Source organism: Amborella trichopoda, chromosome 13, assembly GCF_054954075.1.
Source record: "Amborella trichopoda isolate Santa Cruz 75 chromosome 13, AtrichopodaSantaCruz75HAP2 v2.0, whole genome shotgun sequence".
Lineage (NCBI taxonomy): Eukaryota > Viridiplantae > Streptophyta > Magnoliopsida > Amborellales > Amborellaceae > Amborella > Amborella trichopoda.
The window spans coordinates 24,153,603-24,173,544 of NC_142348.1; the positions used below are offsets into that span (position 1 = coordinate 24,153,603).

The 19,942-nt window shown below is 30.5% G+C and overlaps 1 long non-coding RNA gene across 6 annotated transcripts in view; it reads left to right on the top strand.

The window, feature by feature from the left end:
* The first annotated feature begins 279 nt into the window (after positions 1-279).
* Positions 280-19,942, top strand: part of LOC148779117 (uncharacterized) — a 65,781-nt gene continuing 46,118 nt past the window's right edge. For 2 of the 6 annotated variants that reach the window (XR_016047678.1, XR_016047679.1), the window contains exons 1-5: positions 443-782; positions 969-1,018; positions 1,782-1,833; positions 1,964-2,012; positions 2,415-2,483. This is a non-coding gene — a long non-coding RNA (uncharacterized LOC148779117). Of the gene's footprint in view, positions 783-968; positions 1,019-1,781; positions 1,834-1,963; positions 2,013-2,414; positions 2,484-19,942 lie in introns of all 6 variants that reach the window. The other 4 variants (XR_016047677.1, XR_016047675.1, XR_016047676.1 and 1 more) reach the window with 3 other exon arrangements.

The following is a 19,942-nucleotide window of genomic DNA, read 5'->3' on the forward strand; positions in this document are numbered from 1 at the left end:
CATAAATAACATGTGGAAAATTGTTTCATATGGATTGGACAACATTTCTACATATGCGGTTCAGAACGTGTAAAGCATCCATTTTAAAGATAAATATAAAATAATACAAACTAACGGTCTAAATATTTTCTTATTAGATTTATTAATTTTAATTTTTAAAATTTATTTATTTAAGTCTTAAAATCCATCTGAAAAATAGATTCATCAACAGGCCCGTATTTCTATTTGCCGCGTAGAAACTGGGTCTTACTATATATGCCAGCCAATGTTACCTAGAGAGAGGGAGGGCGAGAGAGAGAATTTTGCAAGAAGTTGCCAACCGTTGGATGTGTTTCGGCAGAATCCAATGTCCCAACCAATGGAAAAAACGAATCCAACCGTCACAAACAAATGACCGTTGATAGCGGTGCCTTTATATATCTCGACCAGACGAGAACAATGCCATTTGAAAACCAAACTTAACGAGTTTAGAGAGAGAAAAAGAGAAGAAGAGAGAGAAATAAAAGAGAAGAGGCAGAAGAATAGAGAGAAGAAGAGAGACGAAGAAGATAGGAGGCAGAATAATAGAGAGAAGAAGGGTTAGTGGTTGAGGGAGAGATAGGACTGGTTTTTCCTTGCTCTCCTCTTAGTTCACTCTTCTCACAGTAGCAGAAACCCTAATTTTTGAATCCATGTCCTTTTTTTATTTTCTTCTGTTATATCCGGTCTTGGAGCTGTCGTTTTTTGGCAAAATTTGGAAGAGGAGATGGCAACAACCAGGAATGTAGTGCCCCTAATCAGAGGTAATAGATCGTTTTAGGGTTTATTTATTTTGTGGTGAATTATCTGAAATTTTAGCTGCTTGCTCTTGTAGAATCTAGTTTGTTTTTTTCATCAGGAAGGAATTTTTTTGGACTTACAGGAAATTTTTATATTCTAGTGTGAATTCTCTGAAATTTGAGGTTTGGAGCTGTTGTTTTTTGGCAAAGGTTGGAAGAGGAGATGGCAACAACCGGGAATGTAGTGCCCCTGATCAGAGGTAATAGATCGATTTACGGTTCCTTTATTTTATGGTGAATTCTCTGAAATATTAGCTGCTTGCTCATGTAGAATCTAGTTTGTTTTTTCATCAGGAAGGAAATTTGTTTGACGCACAGGAAATTTTTATATTCTATTGTGAATTCTCTGAAATTTGAGTTTTTGACTCAGAGGTTCATTGCAACTGATTCTGTGAAATTTTCACAAAATTGATTAATGATCAGTTTCTCTTAAAATATTCTGTTAGAAATCTTAGAAATACTTCGTGTTATTTTCTTCTCTGTCTGATGTATTTTCAGGAAAATTTCCTTAATCAGTTTTAGGTTTTCATTGGCTCAGTTGTTTTATTTTGTGGCCTCACGATTTCTTCCATGGCCATTTATTCTTTGTTTTTCCGTATTTTTAAAGAATCTATGTTCCATGGCCTAGTAACAGAGGCATGACTATTAGGATTTATTTTTTATTCTGTACGTAAGGGTTACTTTCTTCTTCTAAAACTTGTTCTAACCTAAAATGGGTTCAAGTGTTTTTCATATTTTTGAGCTCACAACCACTATTCTTAGATGCCCTTTTTCTTTATCTGGTTGTGCTCTGGAGAAAGACTTCCAGATATAGTTTTAGGATTTCACTGGCTCAGTTTTTTTATTTTGTGGTCTCAAGGGTTCTTCCACAGCCAATTGTTCTTTTGTCTCGGCCTAATTTTTGCATTCCCTATCTCTTTCTCACGAAGCTTTTTTAACACTCCAATTCCTGTTTTTGACTAGAATTCTTTTGTAACAAGAAACCTCTCCCTCTGATCTACTGGCTAGTTACAAGGTCAGTTAAGAACCCATTCATATTTATTTCTTGTAGAATCACCTCTCTTCCCCCTTTCCTTAAGAATTGGATTCTCTCTCTCTCTCTCTCTCTTGAAATCTCAAATTGCATTTTTCTTTTGGTTTTCAAGAGTTTTGGAGCATTTGGCCAATGTACAGGTGGCTGTTACAGCGAATAAGGTAAATGAATAGATTCCCCCCCCTCCCTTCCTTTTTGATTATTTTCCTCTCACTGGCCAATGCACAGGTGGCTGTTGTAGCCAATAAGGTAAATGAACAGATGCCCCCCAACCTTTTTGATTATTTTCCTCTCAATTCTTACCATTCGAATCATTAAGTTCCCTGTGAATGATTTTTCCTTCTATATACAAATTTCCAAACAGTAATAAAATTAGGCATTAAAGAAGGAGATTATTTCTTCTGGCTATCACTCTAATCAGATAAGCCTAGGCAAAATTCCATATTATTTTGTATAGAATTAGGCATAAGAATGACTTTCTTCTCTTGATGAAGGGTATGCTAAATACCCAATTGTGATAGTTCATCAAAATTTTTTATCTTATTTGTACTTGTTTTTATCAGTTTTGATGAGCTTCATCTTCATCGAGTTTGCTTCTAAATCAACAAGCATGAAAGCAACTTATCATCGAGGTGGATCTCTTTACGTTATTCGATATTTGAGATCTTGATCTTGCAAGCTTGATTTGTTTAATGGTTCTTTCTTCTCTAGTATAGTACTGCTCTTGCTTCTTTCATGCAATTATAGAGTGAATTTTCTGGAGCTTTACTTGTGGTTTGCAATTTTATCAAGTAACTTTTTCTTAACATACACACACTCTTGCTTCTTTCATGCAAATGGAGTGAATTTTCTGGAGGTTTACTTGTGGTTTGCAATTTTTTTAAGTAACTTTTTCATAACACACACACACACCATACGCTACACGCTCAAACTCAAACTCACACTCACACTCACACTCACACTCACACTCACACTCACACTCACACTCACACTCACACTCACACTCACACTCACACTCATACACATGCACACACACTCACACACACACACACACACCCATACACATGCATACACATACCCATACACATGCACACACACTCACACACACACACACACACACACCCATACACATGCACACACACACCCATACACATGCACACACACACTCACATTCACACTCACACTCACACTCACACACATACACACTCATACTCACATTCACACTCACACTCACACTCACACACACTCACACTCACACTCACACTCACACTCACTCACACACACTCACTCACACTCACACTCATACTCACACTCACACTCACACTCACACTCACACTCACACTCACACTCTCACTCTCACACACACTGACACACACTCACTCACTCACACTCACACTCACACTCACACTCACACTCATGGACTCACACACTCACACCCACACTCACACTCACACTCACACTCACACTCACACTCACACTCACACTCACACTCACACTCACACTCACACTCACACTCACACTCACACTCACACTCACACTCACACTCACACTCACATGCACACACACTCACACACTTACGCTCACACACTCACGCTCACGCTCACACTCACACTCAACTCACACTCACACTCACACTCACTCACACTCACACTCACACTCACTCACACTCACACTCACACTCACGCTCACACTCACACTCACACTCACACTCACAGATATTTATATTACACATATATACGTGTTGTGAATTGGCTGATGTGTGTATATATACGATATGTATATACTGATATGTTGGTGCGTGTATGTATACAGTTGGTTGCTATCTTTTATAAACAATTATCAATGTATATACTGTGTATGTATATACCAATACATGCATTCTATATGCACTGATATATATTACCATATGAACACTCATTAGCAGTTTATATATATATATATATATTTATATATATAGTGTGCATATATACGATATGTATATGCTGACACTGACACTGACACTGACACTGACACTGACACTGACACTCACACTCACACTCACACTCACACTCACACTCACACTCACACTCACACTCACACTCACACTCACACTCACCCTCACCCTCACCCTCACCCTCACACTGACAAATATATATACTATCACCTGTAATTTGATTAGCCTTGGCGAAATTCCTTATTACTTTGTATAGAATTAAGCATAAGAATGGGTTTCTTCTCTTGATGAATTGGGTATGCTAAATACCCTATTGTGATACTCCATGTAAATTTTTTATCTTATTTGTACTTGTTTTTATTATTATTGATGAGCTTCATCTTCATTGAGTTTTCTTGTAAATCAACAAGCATGAAAGCAATTTATCATAAAGGCGGATCTCTTTACGTTATTCGATATTTGCGATCTTGATCTTGCAAGCTTGATTTGCTTAATGGTTCTTTTTCTGTAGTATAGCACTGCTCTTGCTTCTTTTATGCAACTATGGAGTGATATATTACTGCTCTTGCTTCTTTCACACTCACACTCACACTCACACTCACACTGACAGATATATATACTATCACCTGTAATTTGATTAGCCTTAGCGCAATTCCTTTTTACTTTGTGTAGAATTAGGCATAAGAATGGGTTTCTTCTCTTGGTGAATTGGGTATGCTAAATACCCTATTGTGATAGTCCATGTAAATTTTTTATCTTATTTGTACTTGTTTTCATTATTATTGATGAGCTTCATCTTCATTGAGTTTTTTTGTAAATCAACAAGCATGAAAGTAACTTATCATAGAGGTGGATCTCTTGACGTTATTCAATATTTGAGGTCTTGATATTGCAAGCTTGATCGTCTTGATGGTTATTTCTTCTCTATTATAGTCGGCTTTTGCTTCTTTCATGCAAATATGGAGTGAAATTTTTGGAGCTTTACTTGTGGTTTGCAATTTTATTAACTTTTTCTTAACACACACTTTTGCTTCATCCATGCAAATATGGAGTGAATTTTCTGGAGCTTGACTTGTGGTTTGCAATTTTATTAACTTTTTCTTTTCACACACACACACCACACACACATACTACTCTCACACTCACACTCACACTCACACTAATGTATAAGACCATGTATATACTTATTATCAGTGATATATATAGTTATTAGCTCTATATGTTTACGTATTGATGTATATAAGCATAGAATACATTAGTTATCGGTTATATGTACAGTTACTAGTGTGTAAAAGTACATTGATATGTGTGTGTGATGTCTGTATATATACGAAGTGTATGTACGGATTTCTGTGTATGTATAAATAACTGTATATATACAATGCATTTAATGTTTATATTTCTATATACATTGATGTATGTGACCATATATACATTTATTATTAGTTTAGAAATTTATTAACGTATATGTACACTGTTTTATACAGTGTAAATAACTGTATATATACAATGCATTTAATGTTTATATTTCTATATACATTGATGTATATGACCATATATGCACTTATTATTTGTTTATAAATTTAGTAACGTATATGTACACTGATTTATATACTACACACACACTCTCACACTCACACTCACACACACTCGCACATTTGTTATCAACTATATATATAGTTATTAGTGTGTAAAAATAATATTGATGTGTGTGTGCGATGCTGTATAGATGCGATGAGTATATATTGATATGTTTGTGTGTATAGTGCATACTGTGTAAACTGCATAATTGTATATATGCATTTATTAGTGTGTTAAAATATATACATTTCTATATACATTGATGTATTTGACCATATATATACTTATTATCAGTTTATACGGTTAGTAACCTATATGTTCATTGATTTATATACTACACCCACACATATATACACAAACACACGTACACACTCACACACGCACACTCACACTCACACAGACACTAACACTGACACTGACACTCACAGATATGTATACTACACATATGCGTGGTGTGTATGGATTGATGTGTGTATATTTACGATATGTATATGCATATGTTTTTGCGTATATGTATACAGTTGCTTGCTATCAGTTATATACAATTATCGATGTATATATGCACTGTTGTGCGTACGCACATGTACCTTAACGCGTGGATAAGTGCATATATAATGAGTATGTATACACTAATACATGCATTCTATATACACTGATATATTTGACTATATTGACTATTATTAGTAGTTTATATGTATATACGGTGTGCGTTAAATGATATGTATTTATTGATATGTTTATGTATATGTATAACCTTGCTATCAGTTATATATGCACTAATATGCGACACACATGGGCACCCTCACGTATTGATAGTGCATACATTCATTTCTATATACACTGATATATATGACCATATATGACATTTATTATCAGTTTATACAGTTATTAGTGTATATGTACAATGAAATGTAGATACGCACATTCATATGCATATAAATAAAGGGTTTATATGTACACTTATGTAAAAGACCATGTATATACTTATTATCAGTGATATATACAGTTATTCGCTCAATTTGTACGAATTGATGTATAGCAATATAGACTATTGTTTTCAGTATATATATACATACTGATGCATATAACCATACAATACATTAGTTATCTGCTACATATATAGTTATTAGTGTGTAAAAAATACATTAATATGTGTGTATGTATGCGTGTGATGTCTGTATATATACGCTGTGTATATATTGATATGTGTGTATGTTTAAAATGCGTAACTGTATATATACAATACATTAATATATACATTAGTATATATGACGATATATACGGTATTTATCAGTTTATACAGTTATTAACATATATGTATACTACACACACTCGCACTCACACTCACCCACACACACACACTCACACTCACACTCACACTCACACTCACAGATATATATACTACACATATGCGTGGTGTGTATGGACTGATGTGTGTATATATAATACGATATGTATATATTGATATTGTTATGTGTATTTACACAATTGCTGGTTATCAGTTATATACAATTATCAATATATGTATGCACTAATATATGCACGCACATGCTCCTTTACGCATTGATAAGTGCATATATACTGTGTATGTATACACTATTACATGCATTCTTTTATACACTGATATATATGACCATAAGGACATATAATGACAGTTTATATATACACAGTGTGTATATATACGATATGTATATACTGATATGTTTATGCGTGTATGTATAAACTTGTTGTCTGTTATATATACATTGATATGCGTACGCACATGCACCCTTACGCATTAATAGTGCATATATACATTTTTATATACATCGATGTTTATGACCATATATACACTTTTTATCAGTTTATACAGTTATTAGCGTAGATGTACATTGATATGTATATGAAAGCACAGGTGGTAGTTGCAGCCAACAAGGTAAAGGGACAGATCCCCCTGCCCCCTCCTTTTTGATTATTTTCCTCTCAATTCTTACCATTCGAATCATTATCTTCTCTGTGAATGATTTTTCCTACCATATACAATTTCCAAATTGTGATAAAATCAGGTATTAAAGAAGGAGATTATTTCTTCTGGTTATCACCTCTAATCAAATAAGCCTAGGCGAATTCCATATTACTTTGTATAGAATTAGGCATAAGAATGGGTTTCTTCTCTTGATGTATTAGGTATGCTAAAATACCCAATTGTGATAGTCCATCTAAAGTTTTTATCATATATCTGTACTTGTTTTTATTATTGTTGATGAGCTTCATCTTCATTGAGTTTGCTTGTAATTCAACAAGCATGAATGAAACTTATCATCGAGGCGGATCTCTTTACGTTTTTTGATATTTGAGATCTTGAACTTGAAAGCTTGATTTGCTTAATGGTTCTTTCTTTTGTAGTATAGTACTGCTCTTGCCTCTGTCATGCAAATACGGAGTAAATTTTCTTGAGCCTTACTTGTGGTTTACAATTTTATTAAGTCACTTTTTCTTAACACGTACACATACACACACACAACACACCACACACTCACACTCACACACACACACACACACACACATATACACTCACACACACAAACTAAAACTCACACTCACTCACACACACTCACACACACTTTCACACTCACACTCGCTCTCACACTCACAATGTACATATAAACGACATGTATATACTGATATATGCAGTGTGCATATAAAGGATATGTGCATATAAAGGATATGTATATATTGATATGTTTATACATGTATATATAAACTTGCTATTAGTTATATGTACACTGATATGCGACGCATATGCACCTTTACGCATTGATAGTGCATACATACATTTCTATATACACTGATATATATGGCCATATAGAAATTTATTATTTGTTTATACAGTAATGAGTGTATATGTACACTGAAATGTATATACGCACACTCATCTGCATATTTATAAAGGGTTTATATATGCACTAATGTATAAGATCATGTATGTACTTATTATCTGTGATGTATACAGTTATTAGCTCAATTTGTGTATATATATGTATAGCAATATATATCATTATTTTCAGTGCATATATATTGATGTGTATAAAGCATACAATACATTAGTTATCTGTAATATATACAGTTATTAGTGTGTAAAAAATACATTGATATGTGTGTGTGATGTCTGTATATTTACGATGTGTATATATTTGATATGTGTGTATGTGTAAAGTGCATAAAGTTTTATATACAGTACATTAATGTATAAATTTTTTTATACATTGATATATATGATCATATATACGCTTATTATCAGTTTATGCAGCTATTAACGCATATATACACTGATTTATATACTACACACACACTCACACTCACACTCACACTCACATATATATATACTACACATGTGTGCATGTTGTGTATGGATACAGTTGCTTGCTATCTGTTATATACATTGATATGCGCACTCACGTGCACCCTTACGCGTTGATAAGTGGATATATACTGTGTATGTATACAGTGTGTATATATACGATTTGTATATACTGATATGTTTCTGCATGTATGCATAAACTTGCTATCAATTATATATATACTGATATGTGTACGTACATGCACTCTTAAGCATTGATATTGCAGACATACATTTACATTTTTTAAATACACTGATATATGTGGCTATATTGATACTTTTTACTAGTTTATACAGTTTTTAATATAGATGTATGTTGATATGTTTATGAATGCACAAATGGATGTTGAAGCCAATAAGGTAAATAAACTGATCCCCCTCCGTTCCCCCTTCGCCCTTTTTTATTATTTTCCTCTCAATTCTTACCCTTCGAATCATTATCGTCCCTGTGTATGATTTTTCCTTCCCTATGTAATTTTCTAAACTATGATAAAATCAGGCATTAAAGATGGAGATTAATTCTTCTGGCTATCACCTCTAATCAGATAAACCTAGGCGAAATTCCATATTAATTTGTATAGAATTAAGCGCAAGAATGGGTTTCTTCTCTTGATGAATTGGGTAGGCTAAAATACCCAATTGTAGTAGTCCATCTATTTTTTTTTTCTTATTTGTACTTGTTTTTATTATCATTGATGTGCTTCATCTCTATCGAGTTTACGTGTAAATCGGCAAATATGAAAGTAACCTATCATCAAGGCGGATCTCTTTACGTTATTCGATATTTGAGATCTTGATCTTGCAAGCTTGATTTGCTTAATGGTTCTTTCTTCTCTGGTATAATACTTACTGCTCTTGCTTCTTTCATGCAAATATGGAGTGAATTTTCAGGAGCTTTACTTGTGGTTTGTAATTTTATCAAGTAACTTTTTCTTGACACACACACACTCTTGCTTCTTTCATGCAAATATAGAGTGAATTTTTTGGAGCTTTACTTGTGGTTTGTAATTTTATTGACTTTTTTTTAACATACGCACACCCACACTCACACTCACACTCACACTCACACTCACACTCACACACACACACACACTCACTTATACACTGACACTCACACACACACTGACACTCACATTCACACTCACATACATACACTCACTCACACTCACACTCACACTTACACTCACACTCACTCACACACTGACACTCACATTCACACTCATTGATATATGTTACACATGTTTGCGTGTTGTATATGGATTGATGTCTATATATATACGATATGTATATATTGATATATTTATGGGTGTATATATACAGTTTCTTGCTATCAATTATATACAATAATCATTGTATACCCCTATGCGTTGATAAGTGTATATATACTGTCTATGATGCATTCTATATACATTGATATTTTTAACCACATTGACATATATTAGCAGTTCATATATATACAGTGTGTATATATACGATATGTATATACTGATATGTTTATGCGTGTATGTATAAACTTGTTGTCTGTTATATATACACTGATATGTGTACGCACTTATACCCTTACGCATTAATAGTGCATATATACATTTTTATATACACTGATATATATGACCCTATTGACACTTTTAATCAGTTTATACATTTTTATATACACTGATATATATGACCATATTGACACTTTTTATCAGTTTATACAATTATTAGCGTATATGCACATTGATATGTATATGAATGCACAGGTGGCTATTGCAGCTCATAAGGTAAATGAACATATCTCTAGTAAAGTATTGCTCTTGTTTCTTTCATGCAAATATGGAGTGAATTTTTCTTTTAGAGTGAATTTTCTGGAGATTTACTTGTGGTTTGCATCTTTATTAAGTAACTTTTTCTTAACACACACTCTTTCTTCTTTCATGCAAATAGGGAGTGAATTTTCTTGAGCTTTATTTGTGGTTTGCAATTTTATTAACTTTTTCGTAACACACACATACACACACTCACACTCACTCACACTCACATTCACACACACTCACATAGACACACACACACACACACACACACATACACATTGACACACTGACACACGCACACACTGACACACGCACACACTGACACACTCATACCCACACACACTCTCAAACTAACATTCACATTGATATGTATATGAATGCATAGGTGGCTGTTGCAGCCAAGAAGGTAAATGTACAGATCCCCCCCCTCCCCTCCCCTCCCCTCCTTTTTGATTATTTTAGAGATTATTTGTTTAGATATCACCTCTAATCTGACAAGCCTACGCGAATTTCCATATTACTTTGTATGAATTAGGCATAAAAATGGGTTTTTTCCCTTGATGAATCGAGTATGTATATAGTTGCTTGCTATTAGTTTTGTACATTGATAAGTGCCTATATATTTTGTATGTTTACACTAATACTTGCAGTTTAGATACACTAATATATATATAAACATATAAACACTTATTAGCTGGTTATATATATATATACAATGTGTATGTACATACGATATGTATATACTGATATGTTTATGCATGTATGTATAAATTTGCTATCACTGATATATAGACTGTTATGCGTACGTACATGCACATTTTCATATTGATAGTGCATACATATATTTCTATATACACTGATATATATGACCATATAAACACTTATTATCAATTTATAATGTTATTAGCGTATATGTTTATATAAATGCACACTCATAAGCATATGTATAAAAGGTTTTTTTATATACTAATATATAAGACCATGTATATCGTTATTATCTGTGATATATACATTTATTAGCACAATTTGTATTTGTATTTATATATTGCTATATATAGCATTGTTTTTAGTGTATATATATACTAATGCATATAACCTTACAACATATTAGTTATCTGTTATATTTACAATTATTAGTGTGTAAAATAAACCTTGATGTATGTGTGTGTGTGTGTTTTCTATATATATATTCGATGAGCATATATACTGATATGTTTGTATGTAAAGTGCATAACTGTTTATATACAATGCACTAATATAAACGTTTCTATATACATTGATGTATATGACCATGTATACACTTATTATCAGTTTATATAGTTGTTAACTTATATGGACACTGATTTAAATACTACACTCATACTCACACTCACATTCACACTCACACTCACACTCACACTCACATTCACACTCATAGATATATATACAACACATATGCGTGGTGTATGGACTGATGTGTATATATATACGATATGTATATACTGATATTTTTATACATGTATATATACAGTTGCTTGCTATCCGTTATATACAATTATCAATGTATATATACATTTATATGCGCATGAACATGCACCTTTACGCGTTGATAAATGCATATATACTGTGTATGTATACATTAATACATGAATTCTATATACACTGATATATATGATCATATAGACCTTTATTAGCAGTTTATGTGTCTATATATACGATATGTACATACCGATATGTTTGTGTATATGTATAAAATTGCTCGCAGTTATATATACGCTGATATGTGTATGCACCTGCACCCTTACACATTGATGGCGTTGACATACATTTCTATATACACCGTTATCAGTTTATACTGTTATTAACGTATATGTGCGTTGCTGTGTTTGTACACACACTCATATGCATATATATAAATGGTTTATATGTACACTAATGTATAAGATCATGTATAATAACAAATAGCAGGTATGTACATATACACATAAATATATCAGTATATACATATCTTAGATATTACACACTGTATATATATATATATATATATATATATATATATATATATATATATATAAATTGCTAATTAGTTTCTCTATGGTTATATATATCAGTGTATATAGAATACATGATATTAGTGTACAGATACACGTTATATATACACTTATCAACTCGTAAGCGTGCATGTGTCAGCACATATCAGTGTATATAACATTGACTAGTATATATAATTGATAACAAGCAAGTTTATGCTTACACGCATAAACATATCAGTATATTCATATCGTATATATACGCACAATAGTCTATACACAACACGCATATCTGTGTAGTTTTTTTATATAAACATATATGTATGTGCGTGTATGTGTAATATATAAATCAGTGTACATATACGTTAGTAACTGTATAAATTGATAATACGTAGTTATATGATCATGTTACATCAATGGATATAGAAATATATATTAGTGCACTGTATATATGCAGTTATGAACTTTATACATACACACATATTAGTATATACACATCGTATATATACAAACATCACATACACATATCAATGTATTTTTTACACAAATAAATATATAAGTAATTTATATATATACACTTAAAACTATGGTATACACTTAAAACTATGGTATATGTTATACATCATTATGTACATAAATTGTTTTAATAACTGTATCTATCACTGATAATAAGTATGCACATGGTCTTATATATTAGTATATATGTAAACACATTATACATATGCATATGAGTGTGCGTATATACATATCAGTGTACATATACTTTAATAACTGTATAAACTGATAATAAGTGTTTATATGATCATATATATCAGTGTATATATAAATGTACGTATGAATTTTTCAATACATAAGAGTGCATGTATGTCCCATATCAAGGTACGTAAACATATCAGTATATGCATATCGTATATATAAACATTGTATATATATTGTAAATTGTTAATAAGTATCTACATAGTGATATATATCAGTACACATAGAATGCATGTGTTAGTGTATAGATACAGACATACACAGTATATATACATTTATCAATACGTAAGGGTGCATCTATGTACACATATTAGTGTGTATATACAATGTATATCTAACAAGTGTATGCATACATGCATAAACATATCGTATATATACACATCAGTCCATACTCAGCACATATATGTATGTAGTATATATATGTGTGTGTTGTATATAAATCAGTATACATATACGCTAAAAACTATACAAGCTGATTATAAGTATATATATGGTCTTGTACATTAATGTATATATACTTACTATCAGTTATATATGCCCTAATATATACACGCATATGCACCCTTATGCATTGATAAGTTCATATATACATTTATATATACAGTGAGTTATATTCTCATATGGACACTTGTTATCAGTTTATACAGTTATTTACGTATATGTACATTGATATGTATATAAGCACTAATATATAATATCTATCAGTGATATATACAGTTATTGGCACATTTTATGTCGGTATTGTTGTAAAGCAATATAAACTATTGTTTTTAATGTATATATATATTGATGTCATTACTATATACTAGTTATCAGCTATATATACAGTTATTTGTGTATAAAAAGTACATCGATGTGTGTATGTGTGTGTGTGATGTTCGTATATATACGATGTCTATGTACGAACAGTATGTGAACTGCATAACTGTATATATATATTTCTATATACATTGATGTAGATGACCATATGTATACCTATTATCAGTATATATAGTTATTAGCGTATATGTAGATTGATTTATAACTGTATATATAACACTAATATATATATTTCTATATACATTGATGTATATGATCGTGTATCAGTGTATATATTAAATGATTATTGTGTATAACTGATAGTAAGCAACTGTATAAATACACATAAACATATCAGTATATACATCTCGTATGTGCATACACTCAACAGTCCAAACGCAACACATATATGCGTAGTTTATATATATATATATATATGTGTGTGTGTAGTATATAAAATGCTCCATCTGAATTCCAAAAAATAATGAATGATATATTTAATCCCTTCTATAAATTCATGATAGTTTATATTGTTATTAGTGTATATGTACATTGATATGTATATATGTACACTCATTTGCATATGTATAAATAATTTATATATACACTAATATATAAGACCATGAATATACTTATTATAGTGATATATATATTTATTAGCACAATTTGTGTATGTATTAATATATAACATTATATTCCATTGTTTTCAGTATTTTTATATATTGATGCATATAACTATATAATACCTTAGTTATTAGCTTTTTTTACAGTTATTAGTGTGTAACACGTTTGTTGATGTGTGTGACGTCTGTCTATATACGATGTGTACATACTGTTATGTGTGTATACACATTGATGTATATGATCATATATATACTTATTATCAGTTTATACAGTTATTAACGTATAGGTACACTTATTTATATACTACACACACTCACGTTCATTCAGACTCACACTTACACACTCACACTCACACACACTGACACTAACACTTACACCACACACACTTACACACTCACACACTCACACTCACACACGCTCTGACACTAACACTTACACCACACACACTCACACTCAGATTTATATACTACAGATATTTGCATGTTATATATGGACTGATATGTGTGTATATACGATATGTATATACTAATATGTTTATAAGAGTATGTATATAGTTGCTTGTTATCAGTTATATACAATTGTCCAGGTTTTTATAAACACTGATATGTGCGCGTACATGCACGCTTACGCATTGGTAGTGCATACATATATTTCTATATACACTGATATCTATGACCATATAGACATTTATATCAGTTTATACAGTTATTAGCGTATATATACTGACTTCACACACATATAAATGTATCTTTTACACTATAATAATTGTATATATAACTGATAATTAATGTAGTGTATGGTTATATGCATCAGTATATATATATATTCACTTAATATAATGACATATATTTCTATAAATCAATACGTACACAAATTATGCTAATAACTGTGCTAAGACCGTGTATAATAAGTATATACATGGTCTTATACATTAGTGTATTTAGAAACACTTTATAAATGTATGTACAAATGCGTAGGGGCGTATGTGCATGAGCATATCAGTGTGTATAACTGATAGCAAGTGTATATATATATATATAAGTGTCTTTATGGTCATATATACCAGTGTATATAAAATGTATGTATTAGTTACACATACACTGTATATATGCACTTATCAAGATGTGAGGGTGCATGCATGTATGCATATCAATATATATATATATATATATATAGATTATTGTATATAACTGATAGTAAAAAACTATATATATACACGCATAAACACATCATTATATACATATCGTATATATGTACACATCAGTCCAAACACCACGTATATATGTGTAGTGTTGTGCACTGTATATATGTGTAGTGTTGTGCACTGTATATATGTAGTATTTTAATGATCATATACATTGACAATTGCATATAATTGATAGCAAGCAAGTGTATATATACAAACATAAACATATCGTATACATTAATCCATACACAATATGCATGTTTATGTCTGTGTTGTATATAAATCTATGTACATATATGATATTAATTGTATAAACTGATAAGCAGTGATTTATGCGCTAATATGTGTACACACATGCACCCTTATGCATTGATAAGCTTATACATACATTTTTATATACACTGATATATATGACCTTATACACATTCGTTATCATTTTATACAGTTATTAACGTATGTGTACACTGACATATATATACGCATACTTATATACATATATATAAAGTGTTTATTTATACACTAATGTATAAGCTCATGGCTTACTTAGTCTCTGTGATATATATAGTTATTAGTACAATTTGTATACATATTGATGTATAGCAATATATATCATTATTTTCAGTGTATATACTGATGCAAATAACCATTTTATATATTAATATCAGATATATATACAATTATTGTGTAAAAAATACATTGATGTGTATGTGTATGTGATGTTTGTATATATGTACGACGTGTATATACTGATACGTGTATGTAAAGTGCATAACTACATATATAAAGTGCACTTATATAAACATTTCTATATACATTGATGTATATGGCCATATATACACTTATTATCAATTTATACAGTTATTAACGTATATATTCATTGATTTACACACAAATATATATAAATATATACATATACTACACATATGTGCATGTTGTGTATGGACTAATGTGAGTATATATATGATAAGTATATACTGATATGTTTTGCATGTACGTATACAGTTGCTTGCAATCTCTTATATACACTGATACGCACGTACATGCACCATTACGCGTTGATGTGTGTATATATACACTGATATACGCACGTACATGCACTATTACGCGTTGATGTGTGTATATATATATATATATATATATATTGTGTATACATTAATACATGCATTCTATATACATAAATGGTCTTTTACAATAGTGTATGTATAAACACTTTATACATATCCATATGAGTTTGCATATATACATATCAGTGTATACATATATTTATAATTATATAAACTGATAATAAATGATAAACTGATAATAAGTGTCTATATGGTCATATATATCAGTGCATGTAAAAATGTATGTTTGAACTTAGCAATGCATAAGGGTGCATTTGCCACATATCAACGTATATATAACTGATAGCAAGTGTATATATACACATACAAACATATCAGTACATACATGTCTTATATATATACACACTATATATATACTGCTAATAAGTATCTATATGGTCATATATATTAGTGTATATAGAATGTATGCATTGGTATACTACATGCACAATATATATGCACTTAACAACGCGTGAGGGTGCATCTGTATGCATATATCCTGTGCATATATACATTAATAACACACATTTATGTGTAATATATATATGTTATGTGTGTGTATAAGCTGATAGTAAGTGTATGTATGGTCATATACATGAATGTGTATATGAATGTATGTAATTTGCTCTATATTTATACAGTTATGCACTTTATACATATACCAATTTCAGTATATACACTTCATATATATATACAAACATCACACACACATATCAATGTATTTTTTACACACTAACAAGTGTGTATATAGTCGATAACTAAAGTATTGTATGGTTATATGCATCAGAATTTATATATATATATATATATATATATATATATATATATATATATATATATAAATATTCATCGAAAACAATAGTATATGTTTTTATAAATCAATACATATACAAATAGTCCTAATAACTATATATACCACTGATAATAAGTATATTACATGGTCTTATACATTAGTTTACATATATACATGTACATATCAGTGTGCCTACATGTCAGTTGTGTAGATATACGCTAATAACTGTATAAACTGATAATAGGTGCTTATATAATCGTATATATCATTTAGTGTATATTGAAATGTATTATGCACTAGCAATGCATAAGGGTGCATATGCGTGTGCATATCAATGTATGTATAACAGATAGCAGGTATATACTTACACACATAAACATATTAGTTTATACATATCTTAGATATTACACACTGTATATACTTATAAAAACTGCTAATAAGTGTCTTTATGGTCATATATATCAGTATATATAGACTGCATGTATTAGTATGGACCTATACAATTTATATGCACTTATCAACGTGTAAGGGTGCATGTGCGTGCTCAATATATATGTACATTAATTATCGTATATAACTGACAGAAAGCAATTGTATGTATACATGCATAAACATATCAGTATATTCATATCATAAATATACATACAACAGTCAATACACAACACGTATATATGTGTAGTTTATATAAATATATATATGTAAGTGTGTGTGAGTGGGTGTGTTTAGTATATAAATTAGTGTACATATACGTTAATAACTGTATAAATTGATAATAAGTATTTATATTGATCATATACATCAATTTATAGAAATATATATATTAGTGCACTGTGTATATGCAGTTATGAACTTTACATATGCACACATATCAATATATATATATCGTATATATGCAGACATCACATACACATCATTGTATTTTTTACACGTGTATATTTAGCTTATAACTAATTTATTGTATGATTATATGCATCAATGTATATATATACACTGAAAACAATGGTGTGTATTGCTATTCATCAATATGTACGTAAATTATTTTAATAACTGTATATATCACTGATAATAAGTATATACATAGTCTTATAGATTAGTGTATTTATAAACACATTATACATATGCTTATGAGTGTGTGTATATACATATTAGTGTACATATACTGATAATAAGAGTCTATATGGTCATATATATCAGTTATATGGAAATGTATGTATGAACTTATCAATGTATAAGCGTGCATGTGCGTGCGCTTATCAGGATATATATAACTGATAGCAAGTGTATACATATACGCATAAACATATCAGTATATATATATCGTATATATAAACACTGTATTATATGTAAATTGTTAATAAGTGTCTTTATAGTCATATATATCAGTGTACATAGAATGCATGTATTACTGTATAGATACATACATACATATTATTTGCACACTTATCAACGCATAAGGGTTTATCTACGTGCGTATATGAGTGTATATATATATACATTGATAAATGTATATAACTGATCGCAAGCAAATGTATACATACACGCATAAAATATCGTATATATACATATCAGTCCATACACAATGTGTATATATGTGTAGTATGTATATATATATATATATATATCTGTGTGTGTATGTAAATATGTGTACATATATGCAAAAACCTGTATAGACTGGTCATAAGTGTATTGATGGTCATATACATCAATGTATATGCACTTGCTATCAGTTATATATGCGCACACACATGCACCTTTACGCATTGATAACTTCATATACACATTTCTATATGCAGTGATATATATTACCAAATAGACACTTATTATCAATTTATACAGTTATTAACGTATATGTACATTGATATGTATATACGTACATTCATATGTATTTATATAAAGTGTTTATATATACACTAATGTATAAGAGCATGACTTATTATCAGTGATATATAGAGTTAGCACATTTTATGTACGTATTGATGTATAGCAATATATACCATTGTTGTCAATGTATATATATATATATATTGATGCATATAACGTACATTACATTAGCTAACAACTATATATACAGTTATTTGTGTGTAAAAAATATATCGATATGTGTGTGCGTGATGTCTGTATATATATGATGTGTATGTA